The sequence below is a fragment of the Astatotilapia calliptera genome, chromosome 12 (genome assembly GCF_964374335.1).
Source record: "Astatotilapia calliptera chromosome 12, fAstCal68.1, whole genome shotgun sequence".
Taxonomy (NCBI): Eukaryota; Metazoa; Chordata; class Actinopteri; order Cichliformes; family Cichlidae; genus Astatotilapia; species Astatotilapia calliptera.
Genome location: NC_137433.1, coordinates 31395416 through 31408674, shown reverse-complemented (window position 1 = coordinate 31408674; position 13259 = coordinate 31395416). Strand labels below are relative to the sequence as shown.

At 44.5% G+C, this 13259-nt stretch overlaps 1 pseudogene across 1 annotated transcript; it reads left to right on the top strand.

Moving 5' to 3' along the window:
• Positions 1-220: 220 nt before the first annotated feature.
• On the top strand, positions 221-13245 carry LOC113034414 (UDP-glucuronosyltransferase 2C1-like; annotated as a pseudogene). The gene is made up of 8 exons (XR_013912488.1): positions 221-940; positions 3214-3218; positions 6123-6754; positions 6915-7063; positions 7208-7339; positions 11256-11343; positions 11700-11919; positions 12767-13245. The product of XR_013912488.1 is annotated as a UDP-glucuronosyltransferase 2C1-like (transcript).
• Positions 13246-13259: the final 14 nt, after the last annotated feature.

The following is a 13259-nucleotide window of genomic DNA, read 5'->3' as shown; positions in this document are numbered from 1 at the left end:
AGAGGCAGACAGAGAAAGACCTGGGTCATCCGCAGCCACCCTAGGGTACTAGGTTAGAAATCAGTCTTGTTTCTCAGTACAGTCAACTTTACTGTGACTACCTTTTAACCCATTGTGATAGCACAGACAGATATGAGTCAGAGTTCAGATTAATTGAGTTAATAATTATCTTTCCTGATATACTTTCACCAAAGAATCAGACCACGGGTAGTTTTCCTGCTGACATTCAGACACCATGGATCTGCGTCTCTCTGCCTGCATCCTGCTGGTACTTTGTGCAACATCGTGTGCAAATGGAGGAAATATTTTGGTGTGTACACTGATGGCAGCCACTGGATAAACATGAAGCCTGTTCTAGAGACGCTGGTTGACAGAGGACACCAGGTAACTGTACTGGTCCCAAGCTCATCAATGTACATGAAAACCAATGAACCTGCCCGCTTTCACTATGAGCCCTTCAACGCCTCTTTCTCATTGGAGACTATAGAAGATTTTTTGGAAGAGCTCCTCCAATTCGTATTATACGAGTTGGATTATATGAGCTACTGGGAGATCTTCACCAGATCCGTTAAATATGTGAACACACACATTCAGATTTCTTTTCAGTATTTGGATGGTGTGGTGAAATCAGAAGTCATCATGAAGAAGTTGAAAGAGGGAAATTACGATCTTCTCTTGGCGGTCAAAGCTGGCAGTGACTTAGTAGCAGATATTTTGGGGGATCCCACTCGTCTTGTCCTTTCGCAGCTCCCCAGTTAATAACTGGGAGAGGCATTGTGGTCAGATGCCTGCTCCACCATCCTTTGTTCCCGGTGCCATGAGCAAACTCACAGATAACATGGACTTCTCAGAGAGAGTGTGGAACTTTCTCTTCTACGCTCTCCAAGACATCGTGATTGATCACACTTTTTGGAACGTATTAGACAGATATTACTCTGATGTCAAAGGTGAGCAAATAGGCGTGAAGCACTGATTTAAAAAAATATTTAAAATTTGCTAATAATGTAAACACAGTGTTTTAAAATTTTCTGATTAAGAAAATATGATCTCTTGCATAAACTATTGGTGATACATTGATGTCCATTACTTATGCACTGCAACAGGAACTCCCACCAGTGCCTGTGAGTTGATGAGTAAAGCAGACATCTGGTTAATCCGAACCTCCTGGGATTTTGAATTCCCTCGTCCTTTCCTCCCCAACTTCAAATATGTTGGTGGGATCCACTGCAGACCTGCTAAACCTTTACCAGAGGTAAGGACACTCAACTATTACCATCTGATTAATCATTACATCACAGAATATTCCTGCCAGGAGCAGTGAAGCCATCAAAATGTTGAACAAAAATGAGAAAACAGCTGATTGGCTGGCAGTGGGATAATATTTGACTTGTTACAGGATCTGGAGGAATTTGTGCAGAGTTCTGGAGAAGATTGCATTGTGATCTTCACTTTAGGATCTGATAGGTTTGTAGCTTGAACCTATTCGCTGGAACGTTGAAGACAATATAATTACACAGCAAAAGCATTGAACACCAAGTAGACAAAGTTCTTTGTGTTACTCAACAATACAAAACCTAACAGGATCCCTGATCAACAACATCACCAAGGAGAAGGCAAACATGATAGCCTCAGGCCTCGCTCAGATCCCACAAAAGGTCAGAGGATAATCTTTGTTTCAGCTGTAATAAACTTGTGCAAAGCATGGAGTAGTTTTACATGATTCAGATAACCAGTTTCAGAGTGCTCTACCTCTGACTACCAGAACTACAAAAACTAGTTTTTTTAAATTACATTGCAGACTGTGGACATTTCAACGTGCAAGTGTTCAATTTCCATGTTATTTCCACAATATTTATGTTCGTTTTCCTAATACAGAGTGCGAAAAATCAGATCAACAGCTGATGATTTCCAATGACAGGTTAACCCTGATGCACCCGCCAGGGGGAGAGCGGCGGGGTCGGGGGACGCGGGTCCCCCGCGGAGGGAGGGAGGGATGGAGGGATGGAGGTCGGGGTCGCGAGATCCCCCCCGAGGGGATGGGACGGGATGGGAGAGAGAGAGAGAGAGAGAGAGAGAGAGACGTGAGTTTGACAGAGAGCACACGTGCAAGCGCGGACGATAAAGTCTTGTAAAAGGTGGCCGAGAAACACCCCGGCGAAAGCACAGCGCATCGCGCGGCGAGATGATAAGAGCGTGGATGGCGGGTACAAAGCGCGTCTGGGTTACAGGTTACAGAGGCGGTGTCCGGGCGAGATGATAAGAGCGTGGATGGCGGGTACAAAGCCCGTCTGGGTTACAGGTTACAGAGGCGGTGTCCGGGCAGCAGCGGCGGCAGCAGCGGCGGCAGCAGCGGCGGCAGCAGCGCCAGCGGTGGCGGCAGCAGCGGCGGCAGCAGCAGCGGCGGCGGCAGCAGCAGCGGCGGCGGCAGCAGCGGCGGCGGCAGCAGTCGAGTTCGAGCCTACGTGGGGCTGCTCGTGCTCGCTGGCGTGTACAGGTCCCGGGGAGAGGCCTGCAAGAGCCTGTGGGACGCTGAGAGCGGCAGGTCCGTGTTCAGAGCCACGATGCCGCTCAAGACCTTTCGAGCCTACTCGAGCGCGCTGCGCTTCGACGACAGAGAGACCAGACAGGCCGGGCGAGGCGAGGGCGACGGCGTCGGCGATAGCTACGACAAACTGGCCCCCATCAGAGCCGTGTGGGACGAGTGGTGCGCGAGGTTGCCCGCCATGTACCGCCTGGGACCGGAGGTCACCGTCAACGAGAGACTGGTGCCATTCAGAGGCACGTGGTGTGTGTGTGTGTGCGCGCGTGTGTGCGCGCATGCGTGTGTGCGCGTGTGTGTGTGTGGCTGTGGCGTGCGGATGAGAGGAGGAAGAGGAGCGGGAACAACGACAACACTAGCTTTCTGCTGTCGTCGTCGGGTTCTGCGGCTGTGCTTTTACACGACTTTATCGTCCACCATGCTTGCACGTGTTTGTGTTCCGGCTGTGCTTTTACACGACTTTATCGTCCACCACGGATCAAGATATGGGTGGCGTGCGACGCGTGTTCCAGCTACGCGTGGAAGATGCAAGTCTACACCGGCAAGCCCGACAAGCGCAGCCCTCCCGAAAAGCACCTGGCCACTCGAGTGGTCGTGGACCTCACCAAGGGATTGACGCCGGGACGCAACGTCATGTGCGACAACTTTTTCACCTCGCACGAGCTCGCCGACAGGCTCTATCGCGAGAGAGGCCACACCGTGCTGGGCACTCTGCGATCGAACAGACCCGAGATCCCCAGAGAGCTGCGCTGCGTCAAGGGCAGGGCCGTGGGCTCCGTCGAATCCGTAGTACTCGGCGGCTCCGCGGGATGAGGAGGAGGACGAGGAGGAGGACGAGACGAGGGCCCGACACGATCATCCTCTCCTACGTGGCCAAGAAGAACAAGAACGTGCTGCTCCTCACCACCGCTCCTCGCTACCACCACCACCACCGCCATCGCTCCGGCCCCGAGCCCCGGCCTAGCCGCCGCATCAGCGACAGCAACAGCATCGGCATCAGCAGCGGCAGCAACAGAAGCAGCAACAGAAGCAGCGCAAAACCGCCCTTGGTGCTGCATTACAACCGCACCAAGGGAGGCGTCGACAACCTGGACAAGGTCGTGAGCACGTACAGCTGCAGGAGAAAGACCCGCAGGTGGCCCGTGGCCCTTTTCCACAACATGGTCGACGTCGCGGCCTACAACGCGTTCGTGCTGTGGAGGGAAATTCACCCCGACTGGATGCCAGGCAAGCTCAACAAACGACGGCTCTTCCTCGAGCGACTGGGCAAAGCGCTCGCGCGCCCCATGCTCGAAGCCAGGGCTTCGATGCTTGTGCCGCCGCCGCCTCTGACGCTACGCCACGCGACTCCTCTCCGGTCAAGAGGCGAAGGTGCCGCGTGTGTCCCAGGAGCAAAGACGTCAAGACCAAGATCCTGTGCCGCGAGTGCCGAGTGCACGTGTGCACCAACTGCGCCGTCACGTACTGTCCCAACTGCGCCGCTTCTTCCCGCACCGCCGCTCCCCAGACGCCACCGACGCCGTAATAACACAAGCGGCCCCGCGCATATGTGTACACATATATACACATATGCCCCGGGGAGGTCCTAGCGACCCCCACCCTAATCACCATAACACACATATGCCCCGTGGGGGTCCTAGCGACCCCAACCCTATCATCGTCATCATCATCATCATCATCATCATTATCACATATGCCCCGTGGGGGTCCTAGCGACCCCAACCCTATCATCATCATCATAACACATATATACCCCGGGGGGTCCTAGCGACCCCCACCCTAATCACCATAACACACATATGCCCCGAGGGGGTCGCTAGGACCCCCACCCTAATCATCATACAACACACATATGCCCCCCCCCCCCCCCCCAGGGGGGTTACCAAGACCCCCCATCACCACCACCACCACCACCCCCATCATCATCATCATCAATACCATCCTAATAACAACACACACGCCCCTCGGGGGGTCACCACGACCCACGCCCCGAGAACAGGCGGGCGCACAAGGGTTAAGTCTAATATATACTCTGGTAAACTATAGTACTTTTTCTGTTCTGTTGAAGAAAGATGTTGAATCTATTTAATTATTGTAGAAAAATAATTGATTTCTGTGCTTTTTATTTTTTTACGCGTGCATTAAATTAAAGTTGATTAAACATCACGAGGCGGAGAGTAGTTCCCTATTTTTTTTGCTGGGAGTCGGCAACCCTATTAGTTAGGTTGTTTAATATTTCTGGTAAGTACTCTTTAAAATACAACAATAGGGAGGATGGAGTAGGTTTAAGTTTATTAGATTGATCAGTTTTGCTGAACTATGAAATGTTTTGGGTGCAGTGTATTTTTTGCATACAGGTATAACAGAATAGCTTTAGTGTTTTGTTATTTAAAACTTGAGTATGAACTTATACAAAATGCAGCGAGATATTAAAAATTTATTGATTAAAAAATACACTATATCGGATTCATATCGTATCAGCAGATATCCAAATTTATGATATCGGTATCAGACATAAAAAAGTGGTATGTGCCATCTCTGGTATATAATGAGGTGAGCTGAAGTGCCATACAGCAGTGCTACACACAACAATCCTGTTGTGTTGTGGATGTTGTTAGATTTGTATTGTTTATTGTCATTTATGCTTAGAAATATCTACTCATATATGCTTAGAGTTGTATAATCAATGTCATGTTGGTAGAGGGTTGATCCTTAATAGTCTGCAAAGACTTTGTGTGCAATCCAGAGTGTTCTGGCATTCACACCTACATCCTGGGAGCAGGGGAGAGGTCCTACCTTGTTTTATTGTTTTATGGTAGGATAAATGTAGCTATGTCAGTTTTAGTCTAAGTGCGTTTTATTTAGATGAACTTCCAGACCAGCAGGTTTAGGGAAGTCATTTATGGGGTCACACACTGACACCCCCCCCCCCCCCCCCCCATACACACACACACACACACACACACACACACTTACACAACGCACAGGCAAGGTACTCTTTGTGTGTATGTAGACATCATATGTTAATGAACCTATGTGAGCTCAATAAAAGAACAATGTTATGGGGGAGCGGACGAGAGCGACTGGGGTCAAGCGAAGGAACGGCGCTTGTCGTGGTTCTCTCCCTCATGCATGAGTAACACGAAGAACTTTGCCTACTTGTGTCTTGCTTTTGCTGCGTAATTAAATTGTCTTGAACGTTCCAGTGAATAGGTTCAAACTACAAACCTATCAGATGTATCACAAAATATAATTAATTAATAATGCCCCCCTGGAATCTGAGGCAGACAGACAAATACCCAGAAGACCTGGGTCATCCACAGCCTCCCTAGCATACTGGTACAGGTTAGAAATCAGTCTTGTTCCTTCAGCACAGTGAACTTTGCTATCAATACCTTTTAACCTATTGTGATAGCACAGTTAATAATTATCTTTCCTGATATACTTTCACCAAAGAATCAGACCACGGGTAGTTTTCCTGCTGACATTCAGACACCATGAATCTGCGTTTCTCTGCCTGCATCCTGCTGGTACTTTGTGCGACATGGAGTGCAAATGGAGGAAATATTTTGGTGTGGTACACTGATGGCAGCCACTGGATAAACATGAAGCCTGTTCTGGAGACGCTGGTTGACAGGGGACACCAGGTAACTGTACTGGTTCCGAGCTCATCAATGTACATGAACACCAATGAACCTGCCCGCTTTCACTATGAGCCCTTCAATGCCTCTTTCTCATTGGAGACTATAGAAGATTTTTTGGAAGAGCTCCTCCAATTTGTATTATACGAGTTGGATTATATGAACTACTGGGAGATCTTCACCAGATCCGTTAAATATGTGAACACACACATTCAGATTTCTTTTCAGTATTTGGACGGTGTGGTGAAATCAGAAGTCATCATGAAGAAGTTGAAAGAGGGAAATTACGATCTTCTCTTGGCGGACCCCGTCAAAGCTGGCAGTGACTTAGTAGCAGATATTTTGGGGATCCCACTCGTCTTGTCCTTTCGCAGCTCCCCAGTTAATAACTGGGAGAGGCATTGTGGTCAGATGCCTGCTCCACCATCCTTTGTTCCCGGTGCCATGAGCAAACTCACAGATAACATGGACTTCTCAGAGAGAGTGTGGAACTATCTCTTCTACGCTCTCCAAGACATCGTGATTGATCACACTTTTTGGAACGTATTAGACAGATATTACTCTGATGTCAAAGGTGAGCAAATAGACATGAAGCACTGACTTAAACTATTTGAAATCTGCTAATAATACAAGCACAGTTTTTTAATATCCCATCAGATCTGATTAAGAAAATATGATGCCTTGCATAAACTATTGGTGATACATTGATGTCCATTACTTATGCACTGCAACAGGAACTCCCACCAGTGCCTGTGAGTTGATGAGTAAAGCAGACATCTGGTTAATCCGAACCTACTGGGATTTTGAATTCCCTCGTCCTTTCCTCCCCAACTTCAAATATGTTGGTGGGATCCACTGCAGACCTGCTAAACCTTTACCAGAGGTAAGGACACTCAACTATTACCATCTGATTAATCATTACATCACAGAATATTCCTGACAGGAGCAGTGAAGCCATCAAAATATTGAACAAAAATGAGAAAACAGCTGGTTGGCTGGTGGTGGGATAATATTTGACTTGTTACAGGATCTGGAGGAATTTGTGCAGAGTTCTGGAGATGATGGCATTGTGATCTTCACTTTAGGATCCATGATCAACAACGTCACCAAGGAGAAGGCCAACATGATAGCCTCAGGCCTCGCTCAGATCCCACAAAAGGTCAGAGGATAATCTTTGAGCCAACTGTAATCAGTTTGTTCAAACCCTGAAAGCATGGAGTAGTTTTTCATGATTTAGATAACCAGTTTCAGAGTGCTCTACTTCTGAAAACCAGAACTACCAAAACTAAAAAATTTTAATGACATTGCAGAGTGTGGACATTTCAACGTGCAAGTGCCCAGTTTCCATGTTTTTTCCACAATATTTATGTTTGTTTTCCTAATACAGAGTGTGAAAAATCTGACTTTGTCAACAGCTGATGATTTCTAATGACAAGTTAACCTCACGCTTCAATATACAGTTAGGTCTATTAATATTTGGACAGAGACATCTTTTTTCTAATTTGGCTTTTGTAATTTTAAATGATATAACTCGGATGCCATTGTAGTGCAGACTTTCAGCTTTAATGCAAATACCTTGCATGAAAATGTGAGGAACTAAAGCATTTTAAAAAAGGAAAAAAGAAAAGAAAACACACAATCCCTTCATTTCAGGGGCTCAAAAGTAATTGGACAAATTTCATTGAATAAAAATGAAAATAAAATGTTCATTTCTAATACCTGTTTGAAAACCATTTGCTGGCAATGACAGCCTGAAGTCTTGAAGTCAAGAAAATCACAAGATAGTGGGTTACCTCCTTTTTAATGCTCTGTCAGGCCTAGGGATGGGTATTGATAAGATTTTCACGATTCCGATTCCATTTTCGATTCTGTTTAACGATTCGATTCTTTATCGATTCTCTTATCGATTCTTTTTAAAAAAGGAGAACACTAAGTTCGATTAGCTTAGAACTTTGTTTTATATCTTCTCTTTGAACAAGATAGAAATTTAGGAGTAACATGGCCTTACAAACCCAACAGTGAGATCTTAAGAGATCCAGCCTACGGCTCTTCAATGGGGTGTCACAGGGTCCCCAGGAAAAAAAATTGTAAATGTAAAATAATAAAATAAATATTCTTCTGTAGCAATAACAAAGCATAACATAAATTATTCAGTAGCAATTACACAAGAATATCCAGTAATGTCCCTGCCTACAATTAAACACATTCACTTACCTAAAATTGGGGGCATCTGCTGTGGCAAATGGGTTCAAGCCAGTGTTGCCAACTTAGCGACTTTGTCGCTATATTTAGCGAGTTTTCAGACCCCTTAGCGACTTTTTTTAGAAAAAAAGTTGCTAAAAAAAGACGTGAAAGCGCGTATCACTTTTACTCTCAACAAGCAGCGGGTGCTGTAACGCAGTCAGTTCTTCTTTTACTCTTTTACTCTTATGCTGTTTTGTGGATCACAAGGTTTAAAACTACTTATAAACACACACACAAAGTAACTCCACCAGAGTGCCTATTTCAGGTCACTTTTGCCGGTCCAAGCCCGGGTAAAGGAGCAGGGTTGGAATTGTGACATTAAAAAAAACAATAATTGCTAAAATAAATTTAATTTGTAGTTCTAAATAAACTCTAAATGCATTTAGGACGTTTTTTACTCACTTTATGTCTCTTCCACGATGTTATTTCTCTCTCCAACAACATAGGTTACAATTAGATTAGCATGACCAATTATGCAAATTAGGCGATGACGTCATTTAGCGACTTCTAGCGACTTCTAGGACAACCAATAGCGATTTTCCTTACTGAGGAGTTGGCAACACTGGTTCAAGCCTTTTACCACAAACTTAGTCACTGCTCGGTGACATTCGTCTATCCTGGCCTGAAAGGAGACGCTACCGGTAGACTGCAGCGAGAACTGCCAGCATCTGAGCCAGCCAGACTCTGTCTGTCTGTCTCATCATGGTCACCTAAATGCACAGTAATGGTTTTGTAATAAGGCAGATCGCGCTAACATAATATGCACTGTTAGTTGATTATTTACCTGCCGCATTAACGGGAGAGGACGTGCAAACGTTACCGCTGCTGCTGGGTTGAGATTCACGGGTCCGGAGCGGAATTAAAAACATGACATTCATTTAAGGTTATCACGTGTTTTGTGAGCAAATGCTTTTGCATATTCGTAGTGTTTCCTCCCTTAAATTAAGTATCTACTTTGCAAGTATTGCAAGTTGCCCTGTTGTCATCCGTTCTCGTAAACTTTTGAGCATTTGAGCCGCTTACGCGCCGTGTTTCCTGCCAGGTAAATGACGCTCCGCAACGTGGTGACTTCATTCGGGGCGACTGGAATCGATAAGGGAATCGTTTGCAAAAATGTCAAACAATTCCAAGGAATTGAAACAGTGGGAACCGGTTCTCAACAAGAACCGGTTTTTGATACCCATCCCTAGTCAGGCCTTTACTGCAGCGACTTTCAGTTACTATTTGTGGGCTTTTCTGTCCAAAGTAAGAAATTAATCAGTCTGTCAGAAATTTGTATCAACAGCAGGAATGACCCCACTTTTTAAATTGCTCCTGTGAACCCATTTTTGACACCAGGAACATAAAAACACACTGTTGTGTAGACATGTCCTCACGGTTCAAAGGGTCTTTTTGATAGGAGTTACGGTTTTGGATTTAGAAGCAGTTTTTCAACAGGTGCGGTCAGGGAGATTTGACTTGGTTTTGCTATAGAGTAATAGTATTCCAGTAGTTAGTGCAGGCCAACTGGATAGAGCATTCTGATTGGCCTGTTAAATCCAAGCTTGTTGTTCATTGGAGGATTTCTTTACAGCAGACAGGTGGTTCAAATCTGGGCAGTTGGAGTCAGTTGATCGAGTTTAGAATCATCTTTTCTGACTGGATGATCAGACATGAAACTATTTACCTGTCTGTAGTGGATTCACCCACAATTAAACTCATCTAACCTAATTTAATATCTCTGTTATTACTTTGACACACGTGCATAAACGCACACAGACACACACGAACACAGAGACAGATATGTGCACAGATGCAGAAACATTTTTTGCCATTTGTGATTCTTGATTTTAGACATTTAAAATACATAATTCCACTCTTCTACTTTTTAAGGAATATAAGCTGTCAACACTCATCTAGATTTGTTCTGATTCAATTTTTTTTGACATTTCACATATGTACTTCCAAGTCATTTAAAGAATATCAGATTTCAATATTCATTCAGATGTTTTCTGACTCTAAATTTTCTTTTGTCATTACTCAGCTTTTTCTAATGTGTATTTAAACATGTTGAGCTACCTTTCAATTTTGAAACTTCTTCTGTGTCAGCTTTCAACTGTTTAGCACTTTTATTTTCAGGTGAAAAATTCTCTTCTTCAGCTCATTCAGCATTTTTAACTTAACATTCAGGAATCATCACAATCCAGCTCAAAACATTCAACTATCAGCATTCACACTGCATTTTCTTCAGGAAATGCATTCTGTAGCGAACCCCCCCGAATGAAGGATGACACTTTACTGATGACGTTTTGAAGGTTTAATGGCAGTAAACCATCAATCTCACCGTAAGAGCTGGGGATGTATACATAGAAACAGCGTGTAAGCAAAAATAATCCACACTCTTACAATCGTAAACCTTATAACATGAAGTTCGTTTCAACGTAACATTTAACAAATGTAGCGACTGTCACAAAAACATCTAAACGTGTCCTTATTTATATCATAACCATACCTTGTGCCTCTATCAAGGGGGCTGCTAATGACAAAAGAAATCTCCATAGGCTCCGTTAAGCCATCACATTTCAAAACTCCCGCGACTACCGCTGAAAACTTCGCCAAAAACAGTTTTACAGGAAATCGTCCCATCAAAATAAAAGCTTCTACACCCGAACAGGAAGTTGGTAGTAGAAGACAGCAATGAGTGCCAAAATAAGTTGCAAGGAAAGGCATTCAGGGTTATTTACACATTCTCTAGTTTTTCTATAATACGTTGTGATATATTACTTAAATATACTGGGCTGTGAGTATACTACAAAAGAAAAACTGTAAAGTAAGAAATGTTATTTTTACAGGTGCTGTGGAGGTACAAAGGAGAAAAACCAGAAACCTTGAGTGCCAACACTAGAATATATGACTGGATCCCTCAGAATGACCTCCTAGGTACGCAAACGTGGTACCAAACACAGACTTTCTTAAATCTGCAATGACATAAATTAAACATGCATTCAACATTAAATGCAAGTTGTTAGTATTCTGTTTATTAACAAAAGGAAATTATATTATATTACTACTTTTCTAGCAGATGTGATCTTGATTACATTACCCTGTGCAAAACTACCCTGGCTAATTCTTTTTCTCCAAGAGGTTGCACTAAAGATTAGTTGAATGCACAGAGGTATTAGAACGTGCAAATCAATCTTGGCTCAAAAAACTTGTTCCAGGTTCTTGAAATTCTCCTTTTTTTCACATGTGAAAAACTAACTTTCAATGTCACACGGTTATTTGGCATGTGTTAGGTCACCCTAAAACTAGAGCTTTCATCACTCACGGAGGCACAAATGGGATTTATGAAGCCATCTACCACGGAGTTCCCATGGTGGGCATACCCGTGTTCAGTGACCAGCCAGACAACATGATCCACATGAAGGAAAAAGGAACTGCAGTTATTCTCAATTTGAACTTCATGACAGCTGACGACCTAAGAGATGCAGTCAACACCGTCATCGATGACAAATCGTGAGTTCTCTGAACTATCTGCACTTTAAATTAGGCACTGAAAACAGGCTTTAAAAGGAAAAAAATGGAGCAGGCTCAGAGTATGAAACGTGAAGAATCTACCTTAAACTATTTTTTCTTGAAGCCAGCTAACACAAAAAAGCCCTGCTGAGCTGAACTTTCAATTCAATTTTATTTATATAGCGCCAAGTCACAACAGCAGTCGCCTCAAGGCGCTTTATATTGTACAATAGATCGTACAATAATAGATACAGAGAAAAAAACAACAACAATCATATGACCCCCTATGAGCAAGCACTTTGGCGACAGTGGGAAGGAAAAACTCCCTTTTAACAGGAAGAAACCTCCGGCAGAACCAGGTCCAGGGAGGGGCGGAGCCATCTGCTGCGACCGGATGTGGCGAGAGAAGAACTTTAATGACCTCTGTATACAAATTTCTGGAGTTTTTATGGTCTGGAGTTTTATGGCTTTTTCATTAATGAAAAAGCAAAGAAATGGTAAATAGCCTGTATTTGTATAGCGCTTTACTAGTCCCTAAGGACCCCAAAGCGCTTTACACATCCATTCATGCACCCATTCACACACTGGTGATGGCAAGCTACATTGTAGCCACAGCCACCCTGGGGCGCACTGACAGAGGCGAGGCTGCCGGGCCCTCTGACCACCACCAGTAGGCAACGGGTGAAGTGTCTTGCCCAAGGACACAACGACCGAGAATGTCCGAGCCGGGGCTCGAACTGGCAACCTTCCAATTACTAGGCGAACGCCCAACTCTTGAGCCACGATCGCCCCATAATGAATGATATTCATTTTTACAATGTTTTTTCTAATTTATACACATTCACAGGTACAAAGAAAATGCTATGCGGTTGTCCAGCATCCACCACGACAGACCCATGAGTGCTTTGGAAGAGGCAGTATTCTGGATCGAGTTCACACTGAAAAACAAAGGGGCCAAGCACTTGAGGGTCCAGGCCCATGAGCTCACCTGGTACCAGTATCACAGCCTGGATGTCCTGGGCTTCATCCTCACTATAGTTTTACTCCTCATATTCATCTTCATAAAGACCTGCAGTTTCTGTCTGCACAAGTGCTGTGTCAGGAGAGGAAAGACCAAAAGGAAGGCTGAATAACAACTGAAAAAGGTGCTGAGTGTGTTGTGCCGGGGCAATATTTGTTACCTACATGAGACTTTCTTTCATGTATGTTGAGTTTCCCACCATCTTATTCTTTATGCATCACCACTGATTACTTTAACTGAAGACAGGTGTAATGATTTGCAGAAGTGTACCTGAAGTTAATCTCACATTAAAAACAGAATGCTGATTGGCTGTTGAGTT